Source organism: Siphateles boraxobius, unplaced genomic scaffold, assembly GCF_051911475.1.
Source record: "Siphateles boraxobius isolate OS27281-9 unplaced genomic scaffold, OSU_SipBor_1 13, whole genome shotgun sequence".
Taxonomy (NCBI): Eukaryota; Metazoa; Chordata; class Actinopteri; order Cypriniformes; family Leuciscidae; genus Siphateles; species Siphateles boraxobius.
This window is the reverse complement of record NW_027508733.1, coordinates 9,268,332-9,283,271: the sequence shown is the minus strand read 5'-3', so window position 1 is coordinate 9,283,271 and position 14,940 is coordinate 9,268,332. Positions and strand designations below refer to the sequence as shown.

The 14,940-nt window shown below is 41.0% G+C and overlaps 1 protein-coding gene and 1 long non-coding RNA gene across 2 annotated transcripts in view; one reads left to right on the top strand and one right to left on the bottom strand.

The window, feature by feature from the left end:
• LOC143736372 (uncharacterized) overlaps window positions 1–14,940 on the bottom strand; it is a gene marked incomplete at its 5' end in the record, with an annotated part of 103,178 nt that overhangs the window by 87,497 nt on the left and 741 nt on the right. The gene's annotated exons all lie outside the window — the stretch shown is intronic.
• On the top strand, window positions 6,007–14,087 carry LOC143735774 (uncharacterized). Its single transcript, XR_013203297.1, has 2 exons — window positions 6,007–6,147; window positions 11,751–14,087. It is a non-coding gene; the product is annotated as an uncharacterized LOC143735774 (long non-coding RNA).

Sequence of the window (14,940 nt, the reverse complement as noted above, 5' to 3'; positions counted from 1 at the left end):
ACCCTGTTACAGTGAACCAAAGGGCAAAGTTCAACTTTTTTTTGATAATTATTGATCTAGAGAGTCCAGAGAATTGTCCTAGACTGGTCTGGTTCCGATCAGGCAAAAAACCAGGGACTAGTTCGCAAAAGTAGGTTTTGGACAAAATTGGCCATAACAAATTTTTCTTCGCTCAAATCGACAATCCGAGATATACATCTTGTCCGTCTTGAGCCAAGGAACACAGTGGTGTGAAAACCTTGATTCTAGGTCAAACGGTCGAGGAGTTGTGGGCAATTTAGTACTTTTGGTTGCTGTAGCGCCACCTATGGGCCAATCGGGGTCATACTCTGATAGGTTCTCCCCAAACTGAGGCCCTACCATCTGGCCGAGTTTCAAGTCTCTAGGCCTTACGGTTTGGGCTGCACGATGCGTTTTAGGTTTTTTTTTTTTTTCAAATAGCAATTACAATAGGTTTTCAGCACTTCGTGCTTGAACACCTAATAATAGGGGACCTTTTTGCCCGTTATAGCGCCACCTATGGTCCGATCTCCATGAAACTTTGCATGCTTCTTCACCATGTTAGGACACATGTGCTCATCAATTTTTGTGAAGTTCTGAGTTTTTATTTATGATTTATAGGCTTTTGAGTGTATTTTGACACGCCCCCTTTTCTAAATGACCCTGTTACAGTGAACCAAAGGGCAAAGTTCAACTTTTTTTTGATAATTATTGATCTAGAGAGTCCAGAGAATTGTCCTAGACTGGTCTGGTTCCGATCAGGCAAAAAACCAGGGACTAGTTCGCAAAAGTAGGTTTTGGACAAAATTGGCCATAACAAATTTTTCTTCGCTCAAATCGACAATCCGAGATATACATCTTGTCCGTCTTGAGCCAAGGAACACAGTGGTGTGAAAACCTTGATTCTAGGTCAAACGGTCGAGGAGTTATGGGCAATTTAGTACTTTTGGTTGCTGTAGCGCCACCTATGGGCCAATCGGGGTCATACTCTGATAGGTTCTCCCCAAACTGAGGCCCTACCATCTGGCCGAGTTTCAAGTCTCTAGGCCTTACGGTTTGGGCTGCACGATGCGTTTTAGGTTTTTTTTTTTTTTCAAATAGCAATTACAATAGGTTTTCAGCACTTCGTGCTTGAACACCTAATAATAGGGGACCTTTTTGCCCGTTATAGCGCCACCTATGGTCCGATCTCCATGAAACTTTGCATGCTTCTTCACCATGTTAGGACACATGTGCTCATCAATTTTTGTGAAGTTCTGAGTTTTTATTTATGATTTATAGGCTTTTGAGTGTATTTTGACACGCCCCCTTTTCTAAATGACCCTGTTACAGTGAACCAAAGGGCAAAGTTCAACTTTTTTTTGATAATTATTGATCTAGAGAGTCCAGAGAATTGTCCTAGACTGGTCTGGTTCCGATCAGGCAAAAAACCAGGGACTAGTTCGCAAAAGTAGGTTTTGGACAAAATTGGCCATAACAAATTTTTCTTCGCTCAAATCGACAATCCGAGATATACATCTTGTCCGTCTTGAGCCAAGGAACACAGTGGTGTGAAAACCTTGATTCTAGGTCAAACGGTCGAGGAGTTATGGGCAATTTAGTACTTTTGGTTGCTGTAGCGCCACCTATGGGCCAATCGGGGTCATACTCTGATAGGTTCTCCCCAAACTGAGGCCCTACCATCTGGCCGAGTTTCAAGTCTCTAGGCCTTACGGTTTGGGCTGCACGATGCGTTTTAGGTTTTTTTTTTTTTTCAAATAGCAATTACAATAGGTTTTCAGCACTTCGTGCTTGAACACCTAATAATAGGGGACCTTTTTGCCCGTTATAGCGCCACCTATGGTCCGATCTCCATGAAACTTTGCATGCTTCTTCACCATGTTAGGACACATGTGCTCATCAATTTTTGTGAAGTTCTGAGTTTTTATTTATGATTTATAGGCTTTTGAGTGTATTTTGACACGCCCCCTTTTCTAAATGACCCTGTTACAGTGAACCAAAGGGCAAAGTTCAACTTTTTTTTGATAATTATTGATCTAGAGAGTCCAGAGAATTGTCCTAGACTGGTCTGGTTCCGATCAGGCAAAAAACCAGGGACTAGTTCGCAAAAGTAGGTTTTGGACAAAATTGGCCATAACAAATTTTTCTTCGCTCAAATCGACAATCCGAGATATACATCTTGTCCGTCTTGAGCCAAGGAACACAGTGGTGTGAAAACCTTGATTCTAGGTCAAACGGTCGAGGAGTTATGGGCAATTTAGTACTTTTGGTTGCTGTAGCGCCACCTATGGGCCAATCGGGGTCATACTCTGATAGGTTCTCCCCAAACTGAGGCCCTACCATCTGGCCGAGTTTCAAGTCTCTAGGCCTTACGGTTTGGGCTGCACGATGCGTTTTAGGTTTTTTTTTTTTTTCAAATAGCAATTACAATAGGTTTTCAGCACTTCGTGCTTGAACACCTAATAATAGGGGACCTTTTTGCCCGTTATAGCGCCACCTATGGTCCGATCTCCATGAAACTTTGCATGCTTCTTCACCATGTTAGGACACATGTGCTCATCAATTTTTGTGAAGTTCTGAGTTTTTATTTATGATTTATAGGCTTTTGAGTGTATTTTGACACGCCCCCTTTTCTAAATGACCCTGTTACAGTGAACCAAAGGGCAAAGTTCAACTTTTTTTTGATAATTATTGATCTAGAGAGTCCAGAGAATTGTCCTAGACTGGTCTGGTTCCGATCAGGCAAAAAACCAGGGACTAGTTCGCAAAAGTAGGTTTTGGACAAAATTGGCCATAACAAATTTTTCTTCGCTCAAATCGACAATCCGAGATATACATCTTGTCCGTCTTGAGCCAAGGAACACAGTGGTGTGAAAACCTTGATTCTAGGTCAAACGGTCGAGGAGTTATGGGCAATTTAGTACTTTTGGTTGCTGTAGCGCCACCTATGGGCCAATCGGGGTCATACTCTGATAGGTTCTCCCCAAACTGAGGCCCTACCATCTGGCCGAGTTTCAAGTCTCTAGGCCTTACGGTTTGGGCTGCACGATGCGTTTTAGGTTTTTTTTTTTTTTCAAATAGCAATTACAATAGGTTTTCAGCACTTCGTGCTTGAACACCTAATAATAGGGGACCTTTTTGCCCGTTATAGCGCCACCTATGGTCCGATCTCCATGAAACTTTGCATGCTTCTTCACCATGTTAGGACACATGTGCTCATCAATTTTTGTGAAGTTCTGAGTTTTTATTTATGATTTATAGGCTTTTGAGTGTATTTTGACACGCCCCCTTTTCTAAATGACCCTGTTACAGTGAACCAAAGGGCAAAGTTCAACTTTTTTTTGATAATTATTGATCTAGAGAGTCCAGAGAATTGTCCTAGACTGGTCTGGTTCCGATCAGGCAAAAAACCAGGGACTAGTTCGCAAAAGTAGGTTTTGGACAAAATTGGCCATAACAAATTTTTCTTCGCTCAAATCGACAATCCGAGATATACATCTTGTCCGTCTTGAGCCAAGGAACACAGTGGTGTGAAAACCTTGATTCTAGGTCAAACGGTCGAGGAGTTGTGGGCAATTTAGTACTTTTGGTTGCTGTAGCGCCACCTATGGGCCAATCGGGGTCATACTCTGATAGGTTCTCCCCAAACTGAGGCCCTACCATCTGGCCGAGTTTCAAGTCTCTAGGCCTTACGGTTTGGGCTGCACGATGCGTTTTAGGTTTTTTTTTTTTTTCAAATAGCAATTACAATAGGTTTTCAGCACTTCGTGCTTGAACACCTAATAATAGGGGACCTTTTTGCCCGTTATAGCGCCACCTATGGTCCGATCTCCATGAAACTTTGCATGCTTCTTCACCATGTTAGGACACATGTGCTCATCAATTTTTGTGAAGTTCTGAGTTTTTATTTATGATTTATAGGCTTTTGAGTGTATTTTGACACGCCCCCTTTTCTAAATGACCCTGTTACAGTGAACCAAAGGGCAAAGTTCAACTTTTTTTTGATAATTATTGATCTAGAGAGTCCAGAGAATTGTCCTAGACTGGTCTGGTTCCGATCAGGCAAAAAACCAGGGACTAGTTCGCAAAAGTAGGTTTTGGACAAAATTGGCCATAACAAATTTTTCTTCGCTCAAATCGACAATCCGAGATATACATCTTGTCCGTCTTGAGCCAAGGAACACAGTGGTGTGAAAACCTTGATTCTAGGTCAAACGGTCGAGGAGTTGTGGGCAATTTAGTACTTTTGGTTGCTGTAGCGCCACCTATGGGCCAATCGGGGTCATACTCTGATAGGTTCTCCCCAAACTGAGGCCCTACCATCTGGCCGAGTTTCAAGTCTCTAGGCCTTACGGTTTGGGCTGCACGATGCGTTTTAGGTTTTTTTTTTTTTTCAAATAGCAATTACAATAGGTTTTCAGCACTTCGTGCTTGAACACCTAATAAAAATCAGTACAAATACAATAGGTTTTCAGCACTTCGTGCTTGAACACCTAAAAATCCTTACAATTACAATAGGTTTTCAGCACTTCGTGCTTGAACACCTAATAATAATAATAAAGAACATGGGAAACAGCAACCGTTATTATAGTAAAATTGAATATATTAATACATGAGTGACTTAAAAAATAATTGACAATTTATTTATAAATTCTTTTACACTCTTTGAAGATCTCAAATTATAATTTTATACAGTAATAGGAACAATAACTGTACTATTTTGTGTAGAAATATAATTACCATTTTCAATCGCTCTATGGCAATGGATCTTTTTTTCTTCTTCTTTTTTTTTAAGTGGATATTAATAGCCAGGGCTGGAGTGGGGCCACTTTTCAGCCCGGGATTTTCAGGCCCAAGACCGGCCCACTTTTTTGGAAATTGGATAAATTAAGCAACAGTTCAGCTCTTACTATTGTGTAGTTTGTATTAATACCATGGTTCAACAAATAATGTAAAGGTTAAATAATAATTCACTTAAGCTGAGAAGTTAACAATAATTATCATGGTCATTACCACAATATGATACCCATGTAGAAAAATGATAATCTACTCCTTTACTACAACCACTTCTGAACAAACAATACATTTTGGTTTATCATGTACCGTCATATACTGCTCTTTCTTACATTAAATAACTTTAATTCATATTGTTTACTCTGATATCCTCTCTACCTGTCCCTAGTCATGGCCTCCTCATTTTCAGTGGGGGACTGGCTTATCTGCTGCTCAGAACTTCAGAAGCTAAAAAAATTATAATTAAGAGGTCATTTTACTGCATATACAGATCAAGCTTGAGTTTTGTTTTCAATATGCATAATATTTGCAAAGTCTATGAATCGCCATATATTGGGTGATACAAAAAGGCTAATATTGTAATTAAATGTAATATTTTGCTTGTGAATCTGTAACAAGTAGAATTAGGTACTGCACCTTTAAGATGGAACTAGCCTACTCTGTTACTCCCTCACTCAGAGTGGGCAGTCAATATGAGAAGCGCTAGCTGTGAACACCGCATGTATGCGTGCAAGCCCGTTTTATATTTCTGCTTTTATTTCTATTCAGTAACGCAGTTTTTGTTAGCGGTGTGTGTTGCAAAATGCCCATGTGTGCGTGTGACCGACGACGACGTTGATAATTGTTAGAAATATCTTTCTCCTTCAGCATACAAAACAATAGTCTATGTATGATTTTTCTACTAGGCAGCAAAACTGCCACGTCTGTACATTTTTCCTTTTGTGTTTAAGCTAAACATCTGGTATCCATTAAGAGAGGACTACTCAGCCCCTCCTTTCTCAATGTTCGTTCCTTTCTATACATTGTGTGTTTGAAAAGCTCCTAGGACCCAAAGGATCCTGTGGAACTTTAACAGGATATTGCCCATATTAAGAAGCTGTTATATAACGTCTATATGATATCTATGATGTAATGTTTGATTTTATTGGTTAGACTTGTATTCTTTTGTTTGAGACTTTCACTATATAAACCCTAGACAAAGGATATTGGGTTGAGCTTCTACTCCAACCAGCGCTGGTTTATTGTATTATCTGTTCATAATAAAGAACCAAGATTTTGGGGCACTTTTCGTTTGGACCATTTCATTTCCATTTCTAACAATTTGGGTTGCTCGTCCGGGATTTCTCCAGACAGGTAAGAATTAAATTTTTTTACAAAAGAAAAGGTTGATTCTTCCTGTCTGCTGAGAAAATTTTACCTATAGTGCCGTGATTTTCACCATATTTGGTGAAATTTGTTTGTTTGTCCGTCGTATATGCGGGACGCCTGTCCGTCGTATATGCGGGACGCCTGTCCGTCGTATATGCGGGACGATTTGTCCGTCGTATATGCGGGACGTTTGTCCGTCGCATAAATAAATGCGGGACGTTTGTCCGTCGTATAAATAAATGCGGGACGTTTGTCCGTCGTATAAATAAATACGGGACGTTATCCTCGTGTTTGTGTTTGAACGCGGGAAGATCGGAAGGAAAACTGATCACTTTCCTCCGTTTGGAAATATAGATTTGACACGAGATATTCGGTTTTTCTCTTGCAAATTATATTTCGATTTACCTTTGGTCTTGGTTATGGATAGATAATACATTATTTTATTTTATTATTATTATTATTATTTTTTTCTTCTCTCTCTCTCTCAGTTTTTCTCTTCTCTTATTTCTCTCTTTATTGGCCAATTTACTAACACAATTAATTTTCTACTGCATGTTTTTTATTTTGCTTTCTATTTGGCCATACTTATTTGTTTAAGTTGCATCACAGAGAAATTTTTGTGTTGATAATGGGGAATAAAATTAGTCCACCGTTAAAAAATGAATCTCCGAAAGACTTTATGATTAGAAATAATCAAGCATTTTTTACGGAGCCATATTTGTCAAATTTAGCTGGCTGGTCAACTGGCAAAACACAATTAGATCCGTTTCCCCGGGACGGCTCATTCAAAGACGCGGATTTACGCGCAGCAAAAGATATGATTTTTGGAAATTGGGGCGACCCCGATTGGGATTATTCTTACATGAAACAATCTTATAAAATTTGGAAGGACATGCAATGTTATTGGAACAAAGGTCCACAAAGAGTTGACAATACAGGCGATAATATGATTCCACAAACTGAATTGGCTGTGAGAGAGAGTGTAGTTTCTGCCGTCCTTTCTTCTCCGGCCGAGAGAGACAGAAATTCTCTGCTAGGGGAGGGGCTCTCGCAGCCTATGGAGGAGAAAAAAAGGCTCTCACAGTCTGTGGAACAGAAAGTTGTCCCGCAGCCTGTTGTAGCAAAAACCCCCCTACCTCCAAAATACGAGTGTATTCCGACTCTTTCTGAACCAACAAAAAATAGACTGTACCCCGATCTGACGACTGCGACTTTGTGTCCTTTTGTTGAAACTTCAGAAGGATTCAAAGTTCATCCGTTGCAAATTTCTGAAGTGATGGCAATTTCTAAGGAATTGCCAGACCCAGCACGGTCGCCACATCAATTTGTTTCGATGCTTAAACGCTTAACGGCGTACAGCCAACTTACTGGTCGTGATTATCGTTTTATTTTGACTAAAACGTTGCCTGCCGACATTACAGAGGAAGAATTAATTGCTGAGGTTGATTTGTTAGACCCAGTGAACGACTCACCACCCGTCCGGGGTATTGTGTTTAAAGATTCGGATCCTGTTGATTTGTCCGACCCCACAAGCGCATTTAGGATCGCTGATTACGGGGACTATAATCCCGACTGGATTTGGGCCAGTCCTGGTAAACTGAAACTATTTTTTAAACAACTGACTGCCTTTTTAGTGAAGTTGTCTTCTGCTAAACAGGACATTTCTCACGCAGCGAACACAAAGCAAAAGGTGGGAGAAAGTCCACTTGCATTTTTTAATCGATTTCGAAATGCTTGGATTCACGAATCTGCGATTCCTATTGATGAGGATAATTGTTTGTTGTTTGTGAACACGTTTTTGAATAACATGCACAACGAGACTGCACAAATGATTCGAATCACTACCACCAACATTAGTAACATTTCTGTTGATGAATTGGGCAGACGCTTGCGTGAACTTTCGTCTGCTGGGGCATTTGACCACTCCAGAGGAAAAGTTCCCGCAATGTTTCAAGTTAGTTCCGCTGTCCAAAATCGCCCGCCACCCAATGACAGAAGGGACATAATGTGTTTTTTCTGTGGGTGTCGCGGACACACGCAACGCTTTTGTAAGAAAAGAGCTGAGAGATTTCAGCGAAATAATGATAAACAGATGTTCAGGCGCTCTGATGGCCCGATGCCAAAACCCCCTCCCTTCATTCCTCCCTCTGAAAGACAGAGACCTGTTTATCCGAACGCATGGCAAAAGCAATGACTGTGCCGAGAAAAGGTGCTGCATTTTTCTGATAACTTTTCACAGATTTCAATGAGTTATGCAAACAAGTCAAATGTTTTGCCCTTTATTGAATTGAATGTTGACCACAAGCCATATGTTTTTTTAATTGACAGCGGCGCCTCCATCTCATCGCTGTCTTCTACTGTGTATGAGGGACCAATTACAGGAAAAAAACTAAATTCTATAGGAATAGACAATGTTCCTGTGGTTTGTAATTTGACACCAACTTTACCAGTTACCTCTAATGATGTACCATCATTATTCAAAATGCATGAGTTTGCAATAATTCCCGATTCTCCATTCTGCTTGTTAGGAAGAGATTTAATGCACAAGATGGGTGTTAAATTGGAATTTGACTCTGACTCTTTGCAACTCATGTTTCCAGCAGCCTTTTCTCTTACAACCGACACAGGAAGTGCTCCCTTCGAGGATGTGTCTGCAACTGAGCTCGGACAGGAAGTTGCTGGGGTAAACCCGAAACTGTGGGCGGCGCATAAGGATGACGTAGGCCTACTCGACATTCAACCTTATTTGGCTAATTTGACAACGAATAGGCCTGTGTTTCAAAAACAATACCCGCTTTCAAAGGAAAAAGAGGAGGGAATTCGACTTCTCATTGATCAGTTTCTGGCTCAAGGCATTCTGGTCCCCACTCATTCACCTTACAACACACCAATTAATCCAATCAGGAAAGCAAATGGTTCTTGGCGCTTAACGCAAGATTTGAGAAAAATTAATGAATTGATAAAACCACTTGCTCCCATTGTGCCAGATGTACAGACTATTATTAATTCTATTCCTTTGGAACATAAATTTTTTTCTGTTATTGATTTATGCTCCGCCTTTTTCAGCATTCCTGTTGACCAACGAACACAGCCACTTTTTGCTTTCTGTTTTCAGAATTGCCAATACAGCTGGACTAGATTACCCCAGGGATTCAAGGATTCTCCGGCCGTTTTCTCCGCTGTAGTGCACGCAACGCTGAAGGATGTCAGACTCCCTCCTGACACCTGTCTGCTCCAATACGCTGATGACATTCTCGTCACTGGTGCTTCTGCGGACCTGTGTGCTGCTGCCACTACTATTGTCTGCAACGTTTTAGCAGAGGCTGGTTTCAAGGCATCTAAAGAGAAACTTCAGTGGGTGAAGAGGAAAGTCACTTACCTCGGCCATGAACTGTCACAAGGCCAAGTTCGCCTGTCGGCGGACAGAGTCAAAGCTATCGCTTCGTTCAAGCACCCATCAACACGAAAGCAAATGCAAAGCTTTCTGGGACTGGTCAATTACTGTCGATCATGGGTACCGAACTGTTCCATGTATGACAAAATCCTGCGAGATGCTACGCTGGATGACAAAGAGGACATTACATGGACAAGTGAAATGGACCAAGCGTTCAGACATTTAAAGTCCTCCCTGTTAAGGCCTCCTGCCCTCGGCCTTCCGTCCTATACCGACGATTTTCACCTGTACGTGCACGAAGGTGGGGGCACGGCCGCGGGAATCCTGGCCCAAGAGCATGGGGGTACCTTTCGTCCAGTAGCTTATTTGTCTAAAACTCTTGATCCAGTGGCTCGGGGACTCCCGGCCTGTTTACGTGCAGTGGCTGCTGCAGCGATCATGGTACAGGATGCTGAAAGGGTTGTTTTATCACATCCACTCACAGTTCACACATCACACCAAGTGGGAACAATTATGCGAAATATTTCTACTCAACACATGTCTGCTCAACGCCGTTCTGGCTATGAGGCTATATTATTAGCAACTGATAATTTAACATTGAAAGTAACTTCTATTATTCATGGCCCTACTGTACATCTGCACAGGTTGTTGACGGATGGTGAATTTGAGAGCGATGACCACGACTGCTTGACCAGACTCCAAACTTCGACCGCCTGCAGGCCAGATGTGTCTACATCTGTCCTGGAGGAGGGAGATAATTGGTATATAGACGGATCCTGTTTCAAGCCAAATGACAATTTATACTTGTGTGGATATGCTATTGTTGAATTACCTGATCGTGTAATTGAGGCATATTCGTTGCCATATAAATCAGCGCAAGTAGCAGAATTAATTGCTCTAACGAGAGCTTGTAAATTGGCAAAAGGTCAGTGCATCAATATATACACTGACTCCAAATATGCGTACGGCGTTGTCCATGATTTTGCTAAATTGTGGGAAGAAAGAAATTTCAAAACCTCAGACGGAAAACCAATTTCCCATCATAACATCGTGGCTGAGCTCATCAGTGCAGCACAGCAACCATCGAAACTTGCTGTTATTAAAGTACCTGGTCATAAAACAGGTGACTCAGATGAGGCTAAGGGAAACAGGTTTGCAGATGAAGTCGCGAAATGGGCTGCTAAAGAAGTAATACTTAGTCCATATGTAAATGACCAGAGCACCGAGGTGCCTATGATGAATTCGTCGCTAATTAATGATTTGGACATTAAAGTACTACAAGCTAACCCTACGCAAGCCGACCTAATTCATTGGGCCGCGAACGAAGTAAAACCAGATCAAGCTGGTATTTTAAGAGACAAGCAGGGTAGAATCGCTCTACCAGCATCCACCGTTGTAATGCTGTGCAGGCATTATCACGGGGTATCACACGTGTCAAAAGAAAAAGTGATCCAAAATTTGAATCAATCATACTGCATAGCAAATGTTCGAAAGAATACTTTGTTGATATTGGATGCTTGCTTGGTGTGTGCACAAACAAACAGACACAAGGCAACTCGCCATGACGCTTTACCGCATCCTGAGCTTCCTTTTCAATATTTACAGATCGATTTTACACATATGCCTCCATGTGGAAATAACAAATATTTGCTCGTGATTGTTGATCGATTTTCGAAGTGGCCAGAAGCTTTTCCGTGTGGTAAAGAAAACGCGCAGACGGTAGTAAAGGTTCTTGCAAAAGAAATTATACCGCGTTTCGGTATTCCAACCGTTATAGCAAGTGATAATGGAACTCCGTTTGCTTCAAAAGTCACACAGTTATTAGCCAAAGAACTTAATATTAATTGGCACTTCCATATTCCCTATTCTCCGCAATCCTCAGGGAATGTGGAACGGACCAATAAGACGATAAAAGAACGTCTGAATAAGGCGTGTCTAGATACAGGCAGAAATTGGGTTGATTTGCTGCCTACCGTATTGACGGAAATGAGAATGTCTCCATCGGCAACCACAAAAATGTCTCCATTTGAAATTCTAATGGGTAGACCTTTCCCGACCCCTTGGGTCAGAGGTCGCGCTGGCAATCTCTCCACAGGTGACACGGAGGTGATCATTGCAGATTACGTGGATTCCCTAGTTAGAACGTTGAATGGCATAAATGGTGATGTCTCTCTCTCTCTCCCTCTTCCTTCAGAAAAGCCAACGCACCCGTTTGTTCCAGGACAGCAGGTGCTCATAAAGTGTCTGAAGCCCACGAAACTCGGTGAGCCGAACTACTTAGGACCATCCACTGTTATCGCTGTGACGAGGACAGGTGTTCTGACTGATCTCCAGCCCCAGTGGATCCATGCTAGCCGAGTGAAAGCAGCTCCATCCCAGGGGAACGCATAAGCCTATGCGGAAGTGGTGATCGAAAGGAGAACGAGGAAGAGAAGCAGACGAGTAACGAGATTGCTGATTGAAATTAGCAATAATTATCATTGAATCCATTAAGCCATGTCTGCAAAGTTGATAATATGCCTGATCGTGCTGACAAGCATGCTCATATATACACAAGCACTTATTGGCAGTGGCAATGAAACTTGGTTGAAACAGGAAGACGAACCACATGCGTTTGCTTCCAATATGTGGTGGAGGTTAGCCAACTTCACTGCTAAGTCTACAGGAAAACAGGGTGACTGTTATGTTTGTACAAAAATGCCACAAAGTGCTTCTGGACCTCATGTAACTGTTCAATCGCCAACGACAGAAGAAGAACTGTTCTGTCCCTTATATCTTAGTAATATTGGTGCACTTGCTCCCCAAAATTCAACAGGAAATTGGACTTGTCCTGGTAATCGGGTATTGACAGTTGCAGTACAAGTACATGTTAAAGTGGCAACTGTAGGTCCTATTCCAGATTCGTTGTTCTGTATGGAAAGAAAAATAGGAGCCGCAAAATTGGGTTCAATTCCTGAGAATAAATGTAATCAAATATATCGCCGTTGTGAAGTACGAAATATGCCCTGTTGTTTGAGCTGTTTGACGGGAAAAGGAACATTTGACGTGGAAGAATGCTCAAAAAGATCTTCACTCCCTCTAACTACTCTGCATGCTTATGCAGGGGCAACTCCCGAAGAACAAGAATTATGTGATGAGTATTGTGGACTTTATTCGGGTAAAAATTGTAATAGGTATGTGCCATCTGTAAAAGGAACAAGAGCTTTGAAAGATTGGTTTTGGTTATGCGGGCACATGGTTTATACCTCGTTACCTTTTAACTGGAGTGGACGATGTGCCCTAGTAACTTTGGAAGAATATTCTATGGTTATTAGACAACAAAGAAATGATAGAGTAAACAATCAAAGGAACACACGTGCTCTCTCTGACCGCAGTTCAGTTAGTAGTTTGGGTAGAGATAATCCAGTACCAAAAGAACACCGATTATGGACTGGTACAGAAAAATTCTTTGAAGGTATTTTTCCAATGATAGGTGTAACCAGTCTGCAAATTGAAGTAGAAGTTACCAGATATGAATTGATTTCCTTTATTAAAACTACAAGGAACACTTTAGCTGGTGTAAAAGAAGAGCTTCGAGCACTTCGCTTAACTGCCTTACAGAATCGTTTAGTCTTGGATCAACTTACCGCTTCTCGCGGAGGAGTATGCGTGATTGTTGGAATTTCGTGTTGTACGTACATCCCTGACAATGATGCAGATGGTCACATTATAGCTGATGGAATAGATAATATGACAAGAATTGCTGACGAGCTACAGAGGAGAGAAGTGAGCGATAGAAGTGGTTTTCTAGATTGGATCACAAATTGGAAACAAATGCTTATATCTGCTTTAATCCCAATAGGAGTTATACTTTTAATCCTTGCATTTATTGTTTGTTGTATTATTCCATTTATTAGGATGTTGATTCATCGTGCGATGAATACATTTGTATCCTCCCAATATGCTTTGATGAACAGAACTGTTAAGTATTAGTGATTTTGAAGGAAATGTTTGATTGAAGAATATCTCATGTATTATTGTACTAGAATGAGTATGCTGAAAAGTATGTGATACGATAATTCTATTATAATCATCTTATCAAAGTGGCCATTGTTAGAAATATCTTTCTCCTTCAGCATACAAAACAATAGTCTATGTATGATTTTTCTACTAGGCAGCAAAACTGCCACGTCTGTACATTTTTCCTTTTGTGTTTAAGCTAAACATCTGGTATCCATTAAGAGAGGACTACTCAGCCCCTCCTTTCTCAATGTTCGTTCCTTTCTATACATTGTGTGTTTGAAAAGCTCCTAGGACCCAAAGGATCCTGTGGAACTTTAACAGGATATTGCCCATATTAAGAAGCTGTTATATAACGTCTATATGATATCTATGATGTAATGTTTGATTTTATTGGTTAGACTTGTATTCTTTTGTTTGAGACTTTCACTATATAAACCCTAGACAAAGGATATTGGGTTGAGCTTCTACTCCAACCAGCGCTGGTTTATTGTATTATCTGTTCATAATAAAGAACCAAGATTTTGGGGCACTTTTCGTTTGGACCATTTCATTTCCATTTCTAACAATAATAAATCACCACAGTGGAATATCAGTTCTTTTTACACCTGACTACAACCATTTAGGCAAACTATCCGGCTCCTTTTGATTAAAAGCGTTGCTAATGCTAGACATTACTAGGCCTATCTCTGTTTACCTGTTGCCACTTGTGTTGCCCCTGACGCGTACCGTTACGGTAGGGCTGTTTTCTACCTGAGAAAATGTTTTGGAAAAGACGGGCTATGGACCCAACCAACTCTATTTGGGAGGGGAGAACTCCCTCACACGGTACAACCCATGCATAGGCTTCGCGCTGCGAATGCGGAACGCGTGTAGCCTATTTTAAGAAAAGATAACGTGACAAAAAAATAAATATATATTCCTCGACCGGCTCTAAAGTGAAGCGGCCCACCGGGAAATCTCCCGGTTCTCCCGATTACCCACTCCGGGCCTGCATCAAGGTGTGCATAGTTATTAGGCAGCTTCTTTTCCTCAGGCAAAATGGGATAAAAAAGAGATTTAACTGACCAAATTTGCGAAAAAATTGCAAAAAGTATTAATATTATTATTATTATTATTATTATTAATAATATTAATATTAAAATATTAATCACAGAACCATCAAACATTTTGTAGCAAATACTCAACAGAGTCGCAAGAAACGTGTTGAGAAAAATTAACTGCCTAAGATTTGAGAAGAATCAAACGTGAAGCTACCAGGAACCCATTATCCTTCAGTGCTGTCATATTCCAGAACTGCAACCTACCTGGAGTACAGAAGTACTAGGTGTTCAGTGCTCAGAGACATGGCCAAGGTAAGGAAGGCTGAAATCCGACCACCACTG